This window comes from Camelus bactrianus, chromosome 1 (genome assembly GCF_048773025.1).
Source record: "Camelus bactrianus isolate YW-2024 breed Bactrian camel chromosome 1, ASM4877302v1, whole genome shotgun sequence".
NCBI classification, from domain to species: Eukaryota; Metazoa; Chordata; class Mammalia; order Artiodactyla; family Camelidae; genus Camelus; species Camelus bactrianus.
In genome coordinates this window covers 34,485,025-34,504,040 of record NC_133539.1, presented here as the reverse complement: position 1 = coordinate 34,504,040, position 19,016 = coordinate 34,485,025, and the positions used below count along the sequence as shown (strand labels likewise).

Here is a 19,016-nt window from a genome sequence, read left to right as displayed (position 1 = left end):
GTATGATATCACTTATATGCGAAATCTAAAAAATACAATGAACTAGTGTATATAACAAAACAGAAACAGATTCACAGAGAACAAACTAGTGGTTACCAGTGGGGAGAGAGAAAAAGAGAGGGGCAATGTAGAGGTAGGGGATTAAGAAGTACAAACAAATATGTGTAAAATAAGCCATAAGGACATATTGTACAATACAGGAAATACAGCCAGTATTTTGGAATAACCATAAATGGACTATACCCTTTAGAAATTGTGAATCACTATCTTGTACACCTGTAACTTATATAATATTGTACATCAAGTATACTTCAATAAAAACAAACAACTTCACGCATTCCTCCCCTGCCCCAAACAACCTCTCCTACCATTAAAGAGAAATGGATCGCCGTATTTGAATGGGAAATGTGGCAGCCATGAAGGGGTCAGCTTAGATTGCTCAAGAGAAAAGCTGCCAAGAGATGGACAGTGAGCTGACAGCCTCCAGCTGCGGAGCCTTTAGGATACACCTCAGGGTTCAAATCCAGGCTCAGCCGTCTTCAAGCAGCGCCCTGGAGAGACCAGGCACAGCAGGGTACTTCAGCACAGCAAGGTCCTCCCGATTGGAAACTCTGTGGGCAGCCTTTGCACCGGTGCGCCCCGCTGAGCTGACCGAGACCTTCTCAGAGCTGCTGTGGCGTCTGCAGCTCTTCCTCCCCAGGCTCTGGGCCTTCCCCTTTCACCTTCACAGGTGGCGGGTGTGTGCTCTAGATTGCAGACTCCCTCTGACGACTTTTGCTCTTTGCTCTTGATCTTGCTCAGGTGTTACCTTCACTGTAGCTCTTGCATTTCTAACTCCACCCTAGTGTCTGCTTCTGGGATGACACAGACAGGACAAAGTGAATGTGCCTGTGTGGTATTTATTTAAGTAGAAAGCTCAGCCCAGAAGACTTGCCATCTGATCACTTTCCATATGCTGCCACGGGAAATGTACCACTGTTACCCAGCATGCTCTGCCTTCCTACTCCTTGTCCCACGGAGCCTTGCAGTGAAATGGATTTTGAGCTATCAAAAATAGATACATTTTTATTATAGAGCAATAAATTCTTTTTATTATAGTTTTCCCTGGCTTGATATATAATGTATTTCATATTTATAGTATAAAAAGAATTCAAATGGGAATCTAAAAAATACAACAAACTAGTGAATATAGGATAATTATCCCTTTAACCCATTTGTAATTTACCAGACAGACTCATTTTTGTAGATCACAGTAGATCTCAGCTTGGAAATTGGTTTGGCAGTACGGATTTGGTCATTTCTGTTTACTTTTTTGGCTTTAAGAAATCTGTGAGTGGTTTCTGACTCATTTAGAATTAACATTTTCCATCTTCAATGTGTTGCTACTTTACAAAACACTAAGACTAAAGAATTCAGATGCCAATAACTCACAGTATCTTTGTAAACTGTACAAGAAAGTTATAAAGAAGACTGAAAATATAACAATAAGAATTGTTTTCAAAGAGCTGATGAATTTTGGAAACCCTTTCTACAAATGCAATTTCCATGTTTATTTTTATATTAAAGCATATTGATTGGTAAACATAAAGGACCCCTTTAGCTATGCTCTTAGTGCAACTGTTGAGATGCCAAATAATTTTTGTTAAACACAGAATTCATTAAAACACCAAAAAAATTTATAGCTACTCCTCTATCTCAATCAATTCAAATTACTGGAGTTTATAGTAGAAAGATTATATTTCTCTAGTCTAAAGACTTTCTCCAGTTACAGGTATTTTAGCCTGTCAATAAGTAAATTGGAGACATTTTATGAAAACCATGTGGTTTGTAGTGGTCTAGTGGTCTGATTATGATTATTTACATTTCAATTTTTACCATGTATTAATCTGCATACTGACTTCTTTGCTCTGTAGTAGCATCAAATGTTTGGTGCCAGTGTACTTATATAAAATAGACTACTGTGGTGGTACTTTTCTGAGTTCACTGTTTATTTTTTGTGTCCACAAAAACCACAGAGCTACTAGGTGTCACATGACAGCTGCATTGCAGCAATTTTTTTGCTCAAAGCCACATGTACTTGAGCCCCAGTGTAGTGGATTCTTACTGTATGTATTCCAAGGCTTATCCCTAGAAGAAAAATGCCCAGAATATCTCAGGCACTCTTTCAGAATTTTTTTTTTGAAATTGGAAATGTTAAATTTAATTTCAATATAATAAAGACAGAAAAACAGCAACCAACTTGTCACATCATGTAGTAATTTTAACATAAAAGGTTTAAACTTACTTATCTTGCCAACATTTTCTCCATTACATATAGCCTTTAAAAAAGACATCAGAAATCTGTGGGATGTATTTTATAAACAAACAAGGTAAAAATATAAACTCTTGAATTTCTTGTGCTGGAGTTAATTCTACATTAAAGGGGCTCAAGCTATTAATAGTAAAATAGAACTTGTAAGAAATCCTTTGATATGAGTGAGAAAAATAAAGCATTTTAGCAGCTGAAGATGTACCAGGGTTAGAGTGGTAAACAAAGCAGTCTCTGCTCTCATCAGACATATTTTAAAGGAGACACACAATGAACAAATATTTATACGATTTAATGTCAGATAGTGAGCAGTGAAAGGAGTGACTATTAATAAACCATGTACCCAGAGAGGAACTATTTCAAGTAACTCAAAAAAAAAAAAAAAAAAAAAAATAGGAGGTGCCTGAAGAACCCTCCTGATTCCAGCTGATTCCAGATCTTGGGCAGGAATAGTTGTACAAGATAACCTTCGAATCTCTCCTTGCACCAGAAAGTAAGAATTATTAAAGACTACACAATGTTATGTCAAAAGGACTCAGAAGCCGACTTGAAGAAACTCCTTATCAGCCTATATTCAAGTAAGAGAAGAGCCACAATTGTTATGGGAATAAAAGGGTTTGCTAAGAGAATTTGTATTTACACAAATGTGGAAAGGCTGAGAAAGCAGCCAAAGGCTCACAACACTAATGTCTTCAGCATGAAGCTCAGATCAGTTTGAAAAGCAAGCCTTCCAGAAGACTCTGAGAAGCTGTCAATCTACCTACAATGACTTCAAAGTGAGACAGGTCTGTGAAGTGAATTAATTTGGGTGTGGCAAACTCCTGAGAAGAACAACTTCTGCTTCCACTTCCAACTTTCAAATTTTGCCTGAGTTCCTGTCATTGACAAACTCTGACCCCAAACCACACAGGAAAGGGAATCTGGGAAATGTAGTTTCCAGTCTTAGAGGATGTGGCAGGAGTTTCCAAGTAAACTGTGGCAGGGGTTCCAAGCAAACACGTCCTAATACAGACAATTTGAATACTATCAGTAAGAATAACTGCGATTGACTAAAATATATCAAACACGATTAAATCTGTGAGTTAATGATCGTAAGATTGACTGTAAAAACAGCCTCAATTATTTCCTTCCCTGTATCTCTTCCCCTTACAACATGACTGCAGTTCCTCTCTTCAGGAGGTAGAGTATTTTTCCCCATCCCTTGAATCTGCATTGACCCTGAAACTCTCTTTGACCAACAGAATGCAGCAGAAAGGACACATGTCAGTTCTGAGTCTAGTCCCCAAGAAGCTCTACCTGCTTCTGCTTGCTCTCTTAGACAGCTGTGCTCTCATGTTCACAACCCCACTTCCACATTGTGGAAAAGTCCAGGCTAGCCGGCTGGCCAATGAGAGATTTACATGTCACAGAATTAAGTCTCTCAGCTGAGGTCACTCTATACCAGCCAGCCACCTGCTGACCAGCAGAGATCAGCCTGGAGAAGCTGAACTGCCCCGCTTATTTTTCATGCCTATTTTTAAAGCAGTTTTATTGAAGTATAACAGACATTCAGCAAACAGCACATATTTACCCTCAATGACGTGGTTAAGTTGTGACATGTGTGCACACATACAACCATCACTGTGATGTTTTGACAGATGTATCCATCTTCCTTATTTAACTTCTCTGTGATTAAAGAACATACATTATATGACTTTAATAGTTTTGTATTAATTGAGGCTTATTTTGAGGCTTGGAATATGGTCTTTCTTGGTAAATGTTCCACGTGCACTTGAAAAGAATGTGTCTCCTGCTATTGTTCAGTGGAGCAGTCTATAAATGTCCATTAGGTCAGAGTGGTTGTGCTCAGCTAATCTCTGTTACGCATCAGAAACTCTTCTTTAAAGACAAAAATAATAAACATTTTAGGCTTTGCAGGCCACAGAGTCTTTGTCATAATTATGCAATTTTTAAAATACATCTTTTTTTGGGGGGGGTTGGGGGTAATTAGGTTTTTTATTTGTTTATTTTAATGGAGGTACTGGGGATTGAACCCAGGACTTTGTTCATGCTAAGCATGTTCTCTACCACTGAGCTATACCCTCTCCCCTAATTATGCAACTCTTAAGGTGGAAGTTTAAAGTAATTTATTTGAGATATTTTTTTCTTTTCTTATATTAACACTTAGTGCTATACCTTTCTAAGTAGTGCTTTAGTGGTGTTTCACAAAGTTTGATATTGTTGGTTTTTATTTTTATTCTGTAAAACATATGGGCACCTAGTGCTATAAATTTCTCCCTAAATACTACCATTCTGTTATAATATGAAAACAGGTATCATCTGTCATAATGTGAAAGAAGCCATAGACAATACATACAAGTGGGAAAAAAACCAGTCTTTAACCTAAAAAATGTTAGTTACAAAAACTGGTAGGACAGGGAGTGGATGGATTTAGCTCTCAGGCCATAGATTGCTGAACTCAGAACAATGACTGATTTTCCACGTACTTGTTCCATCAAATATCAAGGTAACAGTATTGAACTCTCTAAATATACTTGTGGACTTGCCTACTTCTCCTTACAGTTCTATACATTTTTGCTTCGTGTATTTTGAAGCTCTGCTATTAGGTGACTAAACATTTAGGAATGTTTTGTCCTTTTGATAAATTGACAATTTTATCATTGCAAAATGACATTCTTTACCCTGGTAAAACTCCTTGTTCTGAACTCTTTGTATGATATTAATATAGCCATTCTAACCTTCTTTAATTATTAATAGCATGATATATCTCTTTCCATTCTTTTATTTTTAGCCTAATTGTATCTTTATATTTGAACTGTGGTTGGTTGTTTTTTTTTTTTTTTTTTTTTTTTTTTTTTTGTAAGCAGTGTAGAGTTGGGTCTTGATTGACAGTTCTTTCTTTTAATTGGGGTATTTAGATAATTTGCATTTAACGTGATTAGTATGGGTAGATTTAAATCTATCATCTTGATTTTTTTTTTTTCTATTTTATTCATCTGGTCTTTCCATTTTACTGATCTGCTCTTTTTCTTCCTTCATTTGGTTTATTTTATATAATTTTATTTCCTTTGTTTCCTTATTAGCTATAACATTGTTTTGTTATTTTAGTGGCTGCTTTAGGTTTTATAGTATACACCTTTACTTTATCAGCCTATCTTTATAGCAAGAGAACCTCACAATAGTATATTCTTCTTTTTCTCCTCTCCTGACCTTTGACTTATTGTGGTCATCATGTTGTTTTTTTTGTTGTTGTTGTTTGTTTTTGTTTTTTTGTTTTTTTCATTATTGTTACATACTTTGTCTGTTATAAACTCCATACTACATTGTTACTATTTTTGTTTAAATAATCGATTATCTTTTAAAAGGTTTAAATAATAAAGAAACACTCATTTATTTACCAATGAATTTACCATTTCTGGAGTTCTTCATTCCTTCCTGTAGATTATGTTTCCACCATTTTTCTTCTAACTGAAGGATTTCCTTGAGTATCTCTTATAGTGTGGATATACTGGAGATCTTTCAGCTTTTGTATTTCTGAAGATGTCTTTATTTTACCTTCATTTTTGAAACATTTTTTCCTGAGTATTGAATTGACACTTTTTTCTTCAGCACTTCCATTGTCTTCTTACTTGCATTGTTTCTGACAGGAAATCTGCTGTCATCTGAATTTTTTCCCCTCTGTATATATTGTGTATTTTTTGTCTAGTTGCTTTTAAGATTACTCTGGTTTTAAGCAGTTTGATTATGATGTGCCTTGGGATATTTTTATTCACGATTCTTGTGCTTGGGGTTTGTTGAGCTTATGAATCTGTGGCTTTATAGTTTTCAGGGACTACAAGTGCATGCAGATTAGTATGCTTAAATTGTGCCACAGCTCACAGCTTTGTTCACTTTTTAAAAATTACTTCTTCTCTGATTTATTTTAAATAGTTCTTAAATTGCTGTATCTTCAAGTTTTACTAATTTTAAGTTTTGAAATCTCTAATCTGCCATTAATCACATTCAACAGTTTCATTTCACACATTGCAATTTTAATGCATTAAATCATTTAATCATTTAATCATTAATCATAAAAGTTTGATTTGGGTCTTTTTAATATCTTTCATGCCTCTTCTTAACTTTCTGAATGTATGAAATACAGTTATAATAAATTGTTTGATATTCTTGTTTGCTAATTCTAACATGTATGTCTATTCTGGATGGGTTTTGATTAAGTGGCTTAATCAAAATGGGTCTTATTCGCCTGAGTCTTTCCATGCCTAAAAATACTTTATTGGATATCAGACAATATAAATTTTACCTTGTTGGGTACTGGATATTTTTTGCATTCTTATAAAAATTCTTGAGCTTTGTCTGGGTTACAGTTATGTAACCTGAAAATAATTTGACTTTTCAACTCTTGAATTTAAGATTCTTAGGTGAGACCAGCTCAGTGCTTAGTCCAGTGCTAAGTACTCTCTACTGGTGAGATAAGGCCCTTCCATGTACTATTCCTAGTGCTTTATGAGTCATGGGTTTTCCATTCTGGCTGGTGAGGACAGGCACTCCCTGTGGCCCTGTGTGAGTGCTGAGCACTGCTGCTGCTCATCTTTTCTGCTGGTTCTTCTTCTGTCGCAGGTAGTTTCCTCACATGCATGTGCTAATCAGTACTCAGTGACACTTGAGGATGTCCCTCTGCTTATCTCCACAGTTCTCCCTATGAACAGCTCTCTTCTCTGGTACTGTGTCCCATGATCTCTAGCTTCTTTGGATTCACTAAAATTGTAGTTGAATCTCCTCAACTCAGGAAGTGTGCTGGGATCTGCCTCAGCTTTCCCTCCCCATACACAGCCTCTAAATTCCCTCAAGTCAGTACAGTGGGGCACTCACTGAGCTTACCTTGCTTGTTCCCTGTCTCTCAGACATAACTATCCTTTGTGGTCTAATGTCCAGTATCTTACAAATTGTTTTTTTTAATGTATTTTGTATTTTTTAAGAATTATTTTAGGCAGAAGGGTAATCTGGGCCTTGTTTCTCCATCATGGCCTGAAGCAGAAGTGCTTTATTGTTTTAAGCTATTGAGTTTGTAGGGGTGGAGAATGGGTGAGTTTTTCACTCAACAATAGCTAACTGAGATAAATAAAAACCCTACCTGGTAACTGCTACAGGATGCTAGTGAACTCGTTATTCTGAAATTTAATTTAAAAAAAGGGAAGCCAACCCAGCATTTATCCTGTCTTTTCTATATGAAATCTATTGCTAAATAACCAAAAAGTTGATGAGGGGGAGTTTCTCTTTATAGTAATATTCCAGTTAATAAATTAAGATAGAACAACAGAATTGGAATTTATCATTTTGTAACTCCTAGTGCATTAATAGATCTAGGAGGTACCCACCAATTTCTGCCTACATCACTAAAGCAGACAGCATACTTTCTGTTGAAAGAACACAACCCCTACGACGCCATTTCATGAAGAAAACCTCGTGTGATCCAACCGCCACGTCATAGGAAATACGGAAGACAAGAGGAATGTAGTAATCAAACTCATCAGCAAGTTCCAGAGTGGAAAACCATCTAGAACAAATGAGCAAGCTTTCTTCAATAGACAGACTGCAGGGTAAAAGGCAGGGGAGGGAGACCAAGAAGGAATTTACAGATTACAAGAGAATTAAGAAACTTCTCAACAAATCAGTTATATATCTTATTTAAATATTGATCAAACTAGGAAGAAAATGATATTCATAAGTAAATTGCCAATTTGAACACTACTTCCTATATTAAAGATGAAATGTTTTCCAGTTTTACTGAGAAATAATTGACAAAACATCAGTGTGTGAGTTTAAGGCATGCAATATGATGGTTTGAGTTACATATATTGTGAAGCAATTACCACAGTAGGTTCAGCTAACATCCATCTTCTCATATAGATGCCATAAAAGGAAAAAAAAAAAAAAACAGAAGAAAAGGAAAAAGGAAGAAAAATTCTCATTATGACGAGAAATCTCAGGAGTTACTCTCTTAATGACTTTCTTATATATCACATGGCAGTGTTAGCTACAGCCATCATATTGTGCATTACATCCCTAGTACTTATTTATTTTATAACTGGAAACTTGTACTTTTGACCACCTTCCTCCAACTCACTCTCCTGCCACCCTGTGCCTTTGGTAACCACAAGTCAGATCTCTCTCTGAGTTTTGTTTCTTCTCTCTCACTCTTCTCCACACTTTCTCTCTCACTCTTCTCCACACTTTCTCTCTTAGATTCCACACATAAGTGAGATTATACAGTGTTTGTCTTTCTCTGACTTATTTCACTTAGCATGACATTTTCAAGGTCCATCCATGCAGTTGCAAATGGTAAGATTTCCTCTTTTCTCATGGCTGAATAATATTCCATTGCATATATACCAAGATGTATTATCTTGTTTTCAGTTGTAATAATGGCATTACAATTGTTTAATTTGGTAGAGATACAGATGAAGCATTTATAGATGAAAAGATTCGATGTCTGGGAATTACTTCAAAATAGTGTAGGAGGGGAAAGTAGATGTGGAATTAGATGAAATAAGTTTGCCCATGGATTAGGCAGCTGCTGAAGCTGTTCTGCTGACTTTTCTATATCTGGAATTGCCTACAGTAAATGTGGGGAAAAGCGACAGTATGACAATGAGCACCATTTTATTAGGGGGAAGCAGGAAAGGCCTCTCTTTTGAGAGAAGACTTTTGAGAAGAGGCTTGATGAAAATGAAGTTGCGAAACGAGGATTAAAGTAAGTAAGTTTCTAGGATTTTTCAGTTGGGAAGTCACTGGTGACCTTTACAATTTCTTGGTGGAGTGTGGATGGTGAAGTCTGAGTGCACTGGCTGAAAATGAGCAGAAGGGAGTGTTCTTTCCAGTCGCTCCCTGCAAAGGGCAGGGGAGAGCAGTGGTGGGGAGGACACTGCGCACGTGTATCTGAAACCATACAGGATCTGCCATGTCTCTGCTAGGAATTACCATCTGGGTCTTAGCTCCCTTCCCGGGGCCACTTTTTCTGATCTTGTTTCCTTTCAGCTTCAGGTAGCTTTTTTTCCTGCCCAGCTGTCCTCTTCAGCAATGCACAGTTTCTTTAGGGAGCTGCCGTTAAGTCCCATGTCACTTCTCAGGCACCACAGAAGTGACTGCCAGAACTCCTGTGCTGTTGGAGGCTTTTATTTCTTCAGCTTTTGCACAAATGGATTCTTCAACTGCTTCCTCCGTCTGTCTGCTGTCCCCTATCCTGACTTCTGGCTTCAGTGTTCACTTCCCATTTTCAACATTGCCTTACCTTTCAGACTAGCTTTTCAGCATTGTCGGCTTATCCGTAATCTTGTCTGCCTGTTTACCAACAATGAGGTCCTTTCAGTACACTGCTTGGGGCTGCTTATCTCAGCCCAGCGCCAGGAGCTATGCAGTTTTCTGAACATACAGCAATGAAAACCATGGAGTAGATGGTTAACCTACAGTTAACCTACAGTTCTGGATCGCCTCCTTGGTAAAACCACAGCCATTTCATGCCCAAACTAAAGTCCCCCCCGCAGTCGTCCCCCCCCCCCCCCAATGGCTAGCCAACCTGGCCCTGGAAACAGAACATTACTCTAATAGCTGGAATGAATCCCTGGGTTGTTAACCATTAACAGAGACCAGGGCAGAGCTGCTGGCTCTGCATTCAGAGGCCCAACCCCCACGCCCTGAAAGCCCTCTGGGCTCTGCACTGTTTTCCCCGGTTCAGTCCTGCTCCTTTCCAAAGTTCTGTGCGATAAGGTGGGACGTGTGCACAGAGCACTTTTGCTGAACCATGATGTATTAATGATGGTCTTCTGGAGAAAAGCACCTGGGCTCTAGTTAAGGCTGCAATCTGAATTAGCTGCTGCATTTCCTGGAGCGCCATTTTTACTTGAAAGAGTGACTGGCAGACAAACCATGGTTATCCAGCCGTGGGCATGGGCATCTGGCAGGTATTTCTTCAAAAGTGGATGAAATGAGCTTGTCACTTCAAGGAAGTCAATTGACAGTATCTGTTGCCAATGAGAACTTCCAAGTTTTCAAGCAAGGGAGAGCACCACACACAGAGAGGGTTTGTTTCAGTACTTCTCTTGTTTACCTTTTCTCCACAATTAGCCAATTTGAAGGCCAGAAAACTGCTTTCAGTTAAGTAATGCTTCCCACATGGTGTTCAGTATTTGAGACAATTCACTTGTATAATTTTGTGTGTGTGTGATAAAGGAGCTATTTCCTATGAAATCTGTTTTCAGTGCCAAGAACTACACTTTTAAAATATAATTTAGCAATTTTATTATCTTACCAGTAAGGGGCAGCAAACAACAATGTTTGTTTGAAATACTAAGCTAATTTGGAGCTTGTCCTCATATTTCTGTGCTTCATGAATACATCTCTGACCCCTCTCTCTCTTCCTAGGGACACTAAGCTAGAGAGATCGAAGATGAGAGGGACATTCAAAAGGGAAAAGAGTTAATGTTACCATTTAAGATATAATTCTAAGAAAAGGATAGATAAAACCTGCCAGTCCTTGGTGTTGACAAATGGTGACTCTCATAATTTCCAAGCTGGGTCCAAGGAACTTCCACAAACCAAGTTAAGTATCCACAAAACTTATTCATAGCTCATTAATGAGAAGGAAAGGGTGAGAGTAATACTATGCCTTAATTCTGCATTTCTCACAAAAGACTGGTTTCTCATCTAAGCTTTAGTCGTCTAATTAAAAAAAAAATCATTTCATTTTAATGATTATTTATTGAGCTTGTACCATGAGCCAGGACCCATTCTAGGTACTCCTAGGTACCACTAGGGGACAAATAATAAACAAAAGGGATACAATCCGTGCCCTTCTGCTGCTTTCTTTTTAGTTGGGGAAAGTTACCCAAACTAAGAGTGGGGTTAGAGGTAGAAGAGAAAAGGAGAAACTGACACCGAGTGTGAACAGGGAGTAAGATGCCAGTGAAGGACGGAGGGATGGCAAGTCCCAGCACTGGTGAGATTTCTTCAGAACCTTCTTTTGAATTTTCACTTTTTAATTTTTTCTTTTTCAATCCAAATGCTGGTATGAAAAATGTAACTTTGTTTTTCTAACAACCAGATGAAATCTCTATCTTAAGACCCCATTCTTCCAAAGGATAAAGCTCGATTATTGCTCCGGGGATTTCTGAGTATTTCATGCTTTATTCAAATTCAGATTCTGCCCGCCACCACCCTCTTTCTTCCTAGGTTTGGGAAAGCACATCTTCTCTTGTTTCATCTGTTCCAATGCTATGTCATAATCTTTGAAATGTAACTCATGTTACAAAGTCCTCATGCGTTCTTTCTCCATGCCGGCAACATCAAGATGTGATTGCAACCAAGATGTGGTCTGCCCTGCCATCCTGTCTTCCTATATTCCTGTGCCCCTAAGGGCCCCTGCAAGACAAATTCTCCTTCCCTGTGCCCTCCCTCCTTCCCTCTCCCTGTCTCTCCCACTTCTGCCTCTGGGGCCTTTGGGAAGAACTCGTCACCACCACAGGGGCCTGCATCAGCCCCATTTCTGCCTCCACATCCTCTGCAACCATATCTAAGTGACTTGTACTGTACTTTTCTTAAGCAGAAAATTCTGGGGGAATTCTTAGCTGCTCAGGATCCTAGCAGAAAGTAGGCTCAGAAACCTTTCACTTTCAGAATCCCCTCAATATATTCTGGAGCTTTTATTATCTGCTCCCATACTCTGAAACTTAATCATTGGAGAGACGGAATGGGACAAGTATGCTTCTAACTTCCTTCTCAGTTACACTTACATCAAGGCTTCTGAACTTGAAGGCCAATATCACTTATTCCAGAGAATTTCCTTGAACAAGGGAAGGTCAACTAATGAAAGAAAATGCAGGGGAATAAAAGTATCAAGTAATATTTCACATATTGACCTGTATGTTGAACTTCACTGTGATTTAAGAATCAAAATCAAGTCAACACAAAACTTCCACCTCAAGCATATTTCTCTTCCTTTTAATGCTAAACTCCTCAAAGGAGGTCCATATTTCTCAATTATCTAACAAGTATTGGTTTCCATTGATGTGGCGTCTGTGCAGCAGAAATAAAAATTCTTTATGAGATTTCATGAGCATATTCTTGCTTCAAGTTCAAGAAATGTACATCTATATTGGAACATAGGGGATTTTGTTTTTTTTCCAGAATTCCAGTATATCTGCAAGTTTTAAATCAGCCTAAAGAGGGCAGCAAACAGTAGTGCAAATCCCTGTGCTTTAAACTTAAGGCTCGCTGTAGTAGCAGCCAATTAGGAATAAAGCATGAACGTTAGTTCACATTATTTAAAGTCAACACTGAAAGATTTTATTGACACAAGGGAGATTTTTGTGGCTTTTTTCGTTTAAGTAAAAATAAGCACTGGGCTGCTTGTTAGTGAAAAAGAAGTAGTCAAATTTATTTTTGGCACTTCTAGATCTTTCTTCCAGACAACCAGGACCTGCTCACTGCCTCTAGAGTCTGAGAACCCTGGCTCCCCCAGCAGGTCATCACATTCATCAGGCGCCCAGAATTACCACCTCGCCAACAAAAATAATTATCTTGTATTTCATTCCTACTTGTGTTTTCTTCCATAAGTAGTAACAATTTATACAGAATAACTACTTCTGCTTTATGCACATTATCCTTAAAGACATATATATATATATTATCTGTTAAGTAGGTAGTCCTGAAAAAAGTGAAGGAGAGACCCACAAAAATACAACCTTAACCTGAGAATTCATCAGTGATAAGAAGGGCCGATAGGCTTACTATCTTAAATGGAATGGTGAGGTGTTGGATTGACAGCCAAACCAAGAATCCACTCATGGCAGAAGCTCAGAAAATAACTCCGACGCCAGACCTACAGCCCCGGAGCGCTCCTCCCAGCAGGGCCCCCCCACCCCCCACCCCCCACGGGCTCGGCCTACACCTCTGCCGCCTCCGCCCGCTCCGAGCGGGAAGGCCCCGCTGAGTCAAATGGGAAGTGATTCAAGGAAAATCTGCACTGTGTTAAATTGCTCAGCGGTACGGGACGATAAATAACGACTGAAGTAAAAATAAATCACACGGCAAATATGAAACTATGATAGAGTGAAAAAGAAGAAAAAGGAAGGAAGAAAGAAAGGAAGGGAGGGAGGAAAGAAAAATAGAAGGAAGGAAGGAAATAAGGAAGAAAGGAAGAGAGACGTGTTTCACAATATGCAAAAGTCTGGAAGTAAGTGTAGCTCAAACTACAGAGGCAGGGGTCCCCAAGTGTTTTATGCTGTGCAATCACGTAGTATCAAAATGAATGATTCAGTGAAAAAGAGCTAAAAACCAAGATGATTAGAATTTAAAAGTTAAAAGGAGATTTCAGAGCTAAGAAAACAATCTTGAGAACTGACCCATAATTGTAGATGTAACACATAAACCGTAATACCAGAAACAGCAAGGGAAAAATATATAATAAAAATGGAGCAAAGGCTTGAGATAACTATAATGAATGCACAAGAAAAAGCAAATTTAAGGCAACTTTACTTTCATTACTGGTAATATGATGAACTAAGTACCTGAACTGTCCCTAATCGCTGACAACAACTAAACCTGCTGAGCAAAACTATTTTTAAAATCTTAAATGCATGCAAACACTACAAAAAAGGTTAATACCACTTAGGCTAAAAAGTAAGCTAAAGGCAGGAACTCCAGGAGGTACGTAAAGCACTGAGGTTTTTTTGTTTGTTTGTTTTTTGTTTTTTTGTTTTGTTTTGTTTTGTTTTTGCCTTAATGGCGTCTGCTGAGTTTAGACGATCTCAAGCATTGACTTTTAAGGTTTCAGGGATGGTAGCCAAAGCCCAGATCCCACTCAAGTTAGGGGTTATATTAGGAGACCCCTTTTAAATAAAACTATACCCAGAGTGTTATACTTCCAGTTTAACAATGAACTAGAAATATGCCCTGACACCACTCTGGAACTGGGGTGGGGGCGTGGGGAGGGGAAAGAAAATTGCCCATCTTGAAACATGAATTTAGAAACTGGATTCTGATTAGACGTGGAAAAGGATTTTTCCTGAAAATTCATAACCACAATCTGGCTTCTGTTTAAGTTTGTATCCTGAATACACATCACATGGTATTACCCCCCACCACACACACACACATACACACACCACACCTCCTCAAGTCAACAGGTAATTTCCCTTAAATTGATAACAGCACAGATAACGTCCACTAACGCTCACAGAAACAAAGGCTAATTCTCCCGTGGAAGAATCCACCTTCATCCCAAGCCTCAAAGTATTTCCATAGACAAAGTTCAAATAAAAATGAGAGCTCGAAGTTAAAAAAAAAAAAAGTAGAATTCAATGAACACACAGGGAAACAAGGTTCCATGAATAAAAGCAAGCATAAATAACATTGTGGCTCAAACGTCTTCAGATACAGGAATTGTCGTACAGAAGAAATAAAAAATTTGCTGAAAATGTTTCAAAATGTAAAAAGGCATAACAATCATAAGAACAAATAGTTGTTAAAAAAAACCCCAACACTTCTAGAATTGAAAAATTAACAGAAATTTAAAACTCAATGGATTTTTGACACCAAATTGTTTATAACTTAAATCCAGAGATACAAGAAGTAGAAAATATGAAAGAGACACGAAGGACAGAAGAAGATGGTCTAACACGTACCTAATTGTAATTCCAGAAGGAGAGAGACAGCGTGTGCGAGGGAGCGAGCATGGTGTAGGCGCTATGTTTGAAGATGCTGATTGAGACTTTTCACAACTGCTGAAAGAAAAAGAGCATGAGAGGCAGGAACTCCAGTGAACGCCAAGGAGGATAACAAATCCAAATTTAAGAGCCACCATACTTAAACTGCAGCTCACTTAAAGAAAAAAGAAAGAAAGAAAACAGAAAAGAAAGGGGGGGGGGATTCTTAAAAGTTCTATGGCAGTTTTTCCAGAAGAGGAAATTTATCCAAATCTCATTCCCTGCGTTATCTCTAAAAAACACTTTGTCTTATTCTTTCCACAAACACTTGGAAAAGTATATAGAAAAACTCACGCTGTAACTCCTATTCCTGAATAAGGCATTCTTTCACCTCTTTGGGGGGGGGGTCAATTGGAAAATTCTATTCTCTTTTAAGACCAGTGTCAAGACGTGATTTGAGCACCTGTATCTTCAAACAGGCAAACGAGGTATTCCAGTTGTGTCGGTATCACAAAGTTAAACTTAGCTGAGTTAGGCTGACAAAAGTACAAAACAGTTTGCTCTAAAGACCCAACAAGGAGATCCACCGAGTGGCAAAATCATTACCAGTAAGCTGAGTAGTTGAAGAAAACTGCCGGTCTTTCTGGTCTTTATACAGTCAAATTAGTTCTGCCAGAACCCAGCGGCGGGCGCAGAGCGCAGAGGTCAGGGTACTCAAGGGCACTCTCGGGGCTCCTGTGACTGCGCAAGCTCCAGACTCCAAGCCCGCGATCTTCTCTGAAGGAGGCCAACTCCTAAAGCGAACGCTAGGGGGCAGGTGTGGCTGTGGGCGCCTCTTTGCACAGGTGGCTCCAGGTGCCATTTAACACCGCAGCAAGCAAGTTGTAGAAACTTTCGAAAGCTCCGCTATCTAAAACGCAGCTGTGTATACTAAATTGATCTATAAGCAACAGACCGAGGGAAAGGAGAGAGGGGAGGAGGAGGAGAAACAAAGAACCAAATAAAACCAACCAAACTTACATCTCTCAAGGAAGTATGATTACCTATTCACAAACATTTGGGAATAGATGCAAATGTTTGTTTCTATTTCTCTGTTGTTTCCTTCTAATGTAGTTCCCTTAGTAACTAATGAATATGTATCTTTCTCTATGGAATATGTGCAAATATGTTTTATTTAACTGGCACTATAACCTTTTCTTCTTGTCCACTTTAAGGGCCAACATTCTTTTCAATTCGTCTCTATCCAGATTTATTTTGAGAGGGAAAAGTTGAAAGAAGTGGTTTCTCAAAATCTAACACGTAATTCAGCAGGATTACACTCAAAACTGTTCTTAAAAGACTGGAACTCAAAACATAATGCAGGGATGAAGAAAATCCCACCCTTCTTTTCCATTTGCACTTGAACATTACTTAGTAACAGTATTTCAGTAACTACCTTTTACTGTTTTTTTTTTAATTCAGAAAAATAAAAGGAATCGTTCTTGTTCTACATAAAGTTTAAATTCTTTGTAAATTCTTTGAGTGAACTGAAGAACCAGAAGAGAAGTTACTGTAGGTTATATTGTCACATAGGGAGACTTGGGCATCCACAAACACTATGGAAAGACACTTGGACACTTAAAATTCATGTCTGCTTCATATTTTTATTCTTCCTTTGTTGTTTTTAAATAGAATGCTATCGAATAGTTTGAAATGATCAAGTGAAAGCCAACATTCATTATTTGAAGAATATGGTTTATTTCACATTTTATTGTGTTTTGGGGCTAACCAACATCAAATTCCAGCATACATTTATTTTTATTACCCTTTTAATAGCAACAAACTGAGTAGACTTTCATATTTCATGGAGTATTAAAATTCATGTTTGAATATTTTCTATAGTATGGACAATTGCTATTAAAATTGTTTAAAGAAACTTGTGGTTTTTCATGTCTTTTTTTTTTTAACTAAAGATAATAACCACTATATATTATTTTCCATCAATGGGAAGATGTTCAGAAAGCAAATACATTTAAAGTTTTGGCTCAGGTTTAATAGTGTACATATAAAACTCTAGCTCATTGATTACTCAATGGAAAATACAATATAAGAAGTCAGTTATCCAACTTGAGCTTCCAAACGTTTTGCTTATGACATATAAGAACAGGGGAAAGAACAGAATATTCCTAAAGCATGCATTCGTTTATAATAGGAGTCATTTTTGTATCAGTATGGCAAGAGGAATAGCTAATATTTAAATATTTGGATTAATAGGAAAATATAACAGAAAAGAAAATCAAGCTTAAAAGAAAAAGTCATTGCTGGGTTCAGATTTTATACTTTGAAACATCCACAAAAATGAAAACATAATAGATAAAAATATAAACTTGCAATTCACCGTCTATCCCCTCTTTTAGGAGTACGTAACTAGAACCCAAGTTTGTGGGTGAAGAGACAATCATGACAGGACCCTTGGAGAACGAGGGGGATTGAGTCGAGTTAGCACACTGTGTTCCCCAATGTTGGAGAGACTCTCAGTTGCTTGCTGCAGGGTTGGGCAGTTTCAAAGAGTTTCTGTGTTAGGTCAGCCTAAGAGTGCTTGTACCATAATCCTATAGGATGCTGAGGTGAGTATGGGTCCCTATGGAGGGGCTGCAGGCTGGCTCTGCGCAGGGCCCAAGTGACTCCCAGAAGGACTCGGGTCCCCTTTCTGTCCTCAGGGCTGTGCCTCTGGGAGCCAACGGGCCTGGGGCTCTGGGTCAGGAGTGCACGTTCCCCCTTATTTATTCCCCCGCCCACCCTGGGCTGAGCTCCACTGGTGGAGGTCTCGGGAGCAGCCCCCCCGCCCCGTCCCAGCTCCTTCATCCACCTTCCAGTCTGCCTCTCAGCAGCATGCTGGCCCCTCAGGGCGCTGAGACATAGAGGGGACAACACTCGTGTTTTCGGGGAACAAAGGAGTCCTGCTCTGCTCGGGCAGCGGTCCAGCGGGGGCCTCGGACCACACCCACTGGCCTGGCCGGGAGCAGGATGCAGTGACCAGGGGGCCTGGGGGTCGGCCCTGCCCACCCTGCCCTCAGCGAGCGAAAGAGAACACATTTTTAATTAAAAAACCTGTACATATGAAAAAAAAAATTATTACCTTTTATTAAGATGCTCGAGCTAAGTGAAACTATTAAGAAAAGTTTCTCCAGCTTTTAAAATATACAGAGCGATTTCCAGAATTCCCCGGGAAGTAAGAACTGTTCCTTTTGAGCTGAAGAACATATTGCATTTTCTACTTCAATGCAGAGATATATCTTACTTTAACAAGCTATCCTTTTTTCACCCACACACAAACTAGGTCCAGGGAGGAAATGTGAAGAAGGGTGATTTCATGGAAGCCAATAGCTGAGTTTTAATATGACCAAGTGTATTTATTTATATCTGATTTTAGAATAAGAGTTAAAGTGTTATCTTTAGAAATAGACAATTTAAAGCATTTTTATATCGTACTTATATGGTTTATGATGTAAAATTACCAAATAGCAAAGTTATTATAATACATAGATATTTCCAAAAAATTACTGTTCTATGAATTTCATGTATTTCATTGTCAGTATGATATTCTCTAATCACTGAAAAATAAGGACTACTTTTCTGTTTCTAGCCAAACACACATTACTTCTCAATTTCCCTTTTGACAAGAATCCACTTGTATGTTTTTTATTGAATTTAAAGAATAAAGATAAATCAACTGTAACAATTTTTAGGTACTAAGACACAGTGAAATGGACCAGGCTCACTTAGAGAAGGAGATCAATATTCAAAAATCTTTGAGATAGGTATGGAAGGAATACAGAGAAATAAACAACCCCCTTAAGTAACTTACTGTTTTAAGTTGGTATAAAAACCAAATGCTCATGAAGAAATTAGTGCTATTCAAAACAAATAAGGAATTATCGAAGACAATGTTGTGTCTTCACAATATTGAAACTGAATACAAATTTAATTTCAAGGAGGAAGTGGAATTTAATCTGTGCTTTGAAGGCTAA

General features: G+C 38.3%; 1 long non-coding RNA gene across 2 annotated transcripts in view; it reads right to left on the bottom strand.

Moving 5' to 3' along the window:
* LOC141577446 (uncharacterized) overlaps positions 1-15,737 on the bottom strand; it is a 38,103-nt gene extending 22,366 nt beyond the window's left edge. The window contains exons 1-2 of one of the 2 annotated variants that reach the window (XR_012506341.1): positions 15,613-15,737; positions 14,986-15,081 (exon numbers count right to left, since the gene is read on the bottom strand). This is a non-coding gene — a long non-coding RNA (uncharacterized LOC141577446). Of the gene's footprint in view, positions 1-14,985; positions 15,085-15,612 lie in introns of both variants that reach the window. The other variant, XR_012506344.1, reaches the window with a different exon arrangement.
* Between the last annotated feature and the right edge of the window lie 3,279 nt (positions 15,738-19,016).